The sequence below is a fragment of the Pteropus medius genome, unplaced genomic scaffold, assembly GCF_902729225.1.
Source record: "Pteropus medius unplaced genomic scaffold, Ma_sr-lr_union100, whole genome shotgun sequence".
Lineage (NCBI taxonomy): Eukaryota > Metazoa > Chordata > Mammalia > Chiroptera > Pteropodidae > Pteropus > Pteropus medius.
In genome coordinates this window covers 3,725,650-3,729,678 of record NW_024342469.1, presented here as the reverse complement: position 1 = coordinate 3,729,678, position 4,029 = coordinate 3,725,650, and positions in this window count along the sequence as shown.

Sequence of the window (4,029 nt, the reverse complement as noted above, 5' to 3'; positions counted from 1 at the left end):
GAAGCGATGGCAGGGTCGGCTCCTTTGGGGGCTCTGGGCGGGGGAGGCGGCAGGGGTGAGAATTCGTTCCTGGCCTTTTGCAGCTTCTGGAGCTGCCCGCGTTCCTCGGCCGCTGGCCCCACTCGCTCCAACCTCCGTCCCGTCCACGCACTCTGTCCCCTGACGCTGACCCTCCTGCATCCCTCTTGAAAGGACCCTTATGAAGACACTGGGCCACCCCAATAATCCAAGGTAACCCCCCCATGCCAAAATCTTTAATTTAATCACACCTGCAAAGTCCCTGTGACCACATAAGATAACGTAGTCTCAGGTTCCCGGAGTTAGAGCGCGGGCGCCTTGGGGGCCGTTGTTCAGCCGGCCACACCTGTGCAGGCAAGAGGTCGGGTGGGAGAGCTGACACCGGTCGAAGATGACAGTCTGTGGGGCACATGGGCTCATTCAGTCCCGACAATGACCTCGAGGCTCTGCCTCTGGCTCCATCGTACAGGTGAAGGACTAAGGTACAGCGTGATGAAGTCTCCTGCGCCAGGCACGGGGGCAGCGAGGGAGCCAGACCTCCCACGCAGACCAGCGCCCAGAGTCTTGCCCTTAACCCCTGGCCCTGCGGCTCTAAAGGCCGGTGAGCCCCAGGGAGCAGGAGCCGGGACCAGGAGCCGGGATCTGCATCTCCAGCGCTTTCCTGGTGATGCTGGCGTCTCGCGGACGCTGCTCCTTGAAGGCACAGTGACCCTACGGGCTACAGAGCACTAAACGGGGCTAACTTCAGGGCCTGCCTCCCAGAGCCGCCGGGGGAGGAGCCGGAAGACGGCTCAGCTCAGGATGGGCTGTCTCCTTCCACGCCGGCCACTCCATGTCCACGCGCAGAGGGATCGACCAGTAGTGCCACTGTCCCATTGGTGCACGGACATTGGCATCAGCCGGGGCTCCTTGGGTGGTGTCTGAGGTGACTTCTGACTCAAATGCGTCACCTTCATCCTGAGGTTCTGAGAGTCACAAAGGGGAGTTTAGGAAGCACCTTGGAAGGGACCATAATGGCCACCTGGCCACCCTGCCATCCTGAGGCTCGGCCCCCAGCGCCCCCTGCCCAGTCACACCTGAACACTCAGAGCCCCCTCCCCCAGAGCCAGCCTGAGCCTCTATGGGGAAGGGTCTCTCCTGCTGGCTGGAATCTGCCCCCTGTGGCCTCTGCACCAGGGCCAGCTTCACCCTGGGGCCCTCAGACCGAAGGCCCCTGCCCGGGGAGCCAGGCCTGGCCCCCAGCCCGCTCTTCCTCCACCGTCCCACAGGGACAGACTCCCAAGCCCCCTCCGCAGCAGGCTTCTCAAGCTCAGGGTTTAATGGAGAAAAATGGTTTCCTGATAAAATATTCATGCCAGGCCAAGCCTAAAATAGGAAGACAAGGAAGGAGGGTGACTTTTGTCCAGCACAAAGGAGATGACGTGAAGCCACGAGGCTGGCTTCTCTGAGCTGTCCCTGTGCCCCTCCCCCACCCCACCAAAGGCCCTGAGAACCCCTCACAGGGCAGATGTCATGGGCACGTGACCTGGGTCATCACCCAGGGCCACCCACGAAGAAGGACCCTCCTTTGTTTAATGCTCTGTGGTCACCATCTTGAAACTCTGAACGATTTTGAGCGAGGGGCTCACGTTTTCACGGGGTTGCACCACACCCCGTGGGTTATTTAGCTGTCCTGGCTGTCTGGGAACATCTAAATCTGGGGACACACATGCTGTCCTCTCAGACGGGGCCACGTGAGGTGACGACCACAGCCTCCCAGTGTGCCACCGTCACATACGTCACCTCGTTCCATCCTTGAACCGGCCTCATGAGTGAGCTCGGCAGTAATTACAGAACTATGACCATTGCTCGTGGGTACTGGGCACCAGCTCTGCGCCCAGCCGGTTCCCAGGTCACCTCACCCGACCCGGCCTCGGAGGCCACTCCTCTTCTTCCCCTTCATGATGAAAAGCTGTGTCCCAGAAACCGAGCCCCTCGTCTGAGGCTTCGGAGACCATGAATGGCGGATATGGAATGTTCTGAAACAGACAGAGGCCAGGGTGGCTGAAAGGGGAGAAGAGAGATGTGAGCAGAAGCTGGCAAGGTCAGAGGGGGCCGCCATGGACTCGGAGCCCAGTGTCAGGGTCCGGGTCTGGAGCCGAAGGCATTTGGACGCAGCCACCAGCGTGCTCTACCCGGAGGAGGATGCAATGGGACCTGTGATTCGAAAAACTGACTCTGGGGGCGGGACCGTGGGGGACAGAGTCCTCACGGCCCCACCCACTGTGTGCACAGAAACACGTGTCCGCTCCCACAACTGACCACAAAGCCCCCTCCAGTGTCCCCAGACGCCCCTCCAGAAGCGCCCCCTACCCCCAGAGGCAGCCCTGCGCCGGCCGCTTAGATCCGGGGGCTTAGATCCGCTTAGATCCGCTTAGATCCGCTTAGATCCGGGGCCGATAGCTGTGTCCTGCACAAGGGCTGTGTCTCCAAGGGCTGTGCAGCCCGGGTGTCTGGGCCACGCTCTCGTCGGCAGTGTTCATTGTCACAACCCCTGCACCGGCTTGACCAGCGTCCTACCCCAATTCATGTCCGCCCGGGACCTGTGACGAGGCCTTACTTGGAAACGGGGTCCCTGCAGATGGACTCAGGTTAGATGAGGCCACACGGGGGTGGAGGGGGCCCTACTTCAATGACCGGAACCCCTAGAAGAAGGAGAGAATTTGGACACCGACACGCGGAGGGAAGATGCAGAGACTGGAGTAGGAGATGCTGCCACAAGCCAGGGATGCGGCAGCCACCAGGAGCTGGCAGGGGCAGGAAGGACCCTCCCCCGGAGCCCTGAGGGCGAGGGTGGCCCTGCCGACACCTTGATTCTGGACTTCTGGTTCCAGATGGTGAGAGAATGAATTTCTGTCCCTTAAGGCCTCCGGTGTATGGTTTTTTGCCCCAGGATGTGAACACAGCCTGCTAATGGCATGCCTGCCAAACTGATGAGGAGGCCCTGGAAGCTCCCCCAAGACCGGAGCGGGAAGGCAGGCCCCTCCCACGCACGAGGTACCTAGAACCCAGCCACTTGTCACCAGTCCGTGGTCCCTGGCCCAGGCTGTCCTGGATCGTCCCCTTCTCTCTCCAACGCCGTGGGCCACAGGGTAGCCACATCACAGCGACTGACCAAGGGCTTCTCACCTGACTCAGAGTAAAAGCCAAAGTCCACGCGGGACCCCCAGGCCTTGCACTGCCCGCCCCCTCATGGCCCAGGTAGTTTCACCGCTCGCCCCTCGCCTCTCCATCTTTGCTCAAATGTCACCTTATCATGAGGCCGTTCCTCGTTACTGAATTCAGGTGTGACAGGAGGTGACGAGCCTGATGGTGCGGGGCCCTGTGAGGACATCCGCTCAGCCCGGAGCAAGACGGAGAGGTCCCGCATCCCGACTCAGGTGACGAGGGAGCCGCTGAGGCCATGGTGTGGGGACACGGTATGCGGGCAGGGGAGGGAGCAGGGACTCATGTTTGGAGGGATTGCAATAATGCAAACAAGTGAGGAGGACGGCCGGTGCCAAGTGAGGAGGACGGCCCGTGCCAGGTGAGGAGGACGGCCCGTGCCAGGTGAGGACTGTGCGGGCGGGAACCGGGGCCAGGTCCCAGCTGTATTCCAAAGACGGAGCCGGTGAGGTTTGCAGAGGGATTAGCCATGGGTGTGAGGGAAAGAGACTTTGGATCTGAACCACTGGAAGGATGGAGCAGGTTCAGGGGACCACAGGGGGGACAGTGTGACTGGCAGTCTACTCTTGGACACCCAAGGGGAACACCGGGTTGGCGGGTAGGTGGGTAGGAGAGGTCCAGGCTAGAGAGATGGATTTGGGGCGAACCTGGGAGGCTGGGTGGGTTTTCCCAGGGAAGGGGTGCCAAGAGAGAAGAGGGGACAACATCGGAAGTCAGGTAGATGAGGGGCAAGCAGCGAGCGGCACGGCCAGTGAGCTGTAGGGCTGGGGTTTTGAGACTCGAAACCGAGGGTGTTAAGGAGGAGGA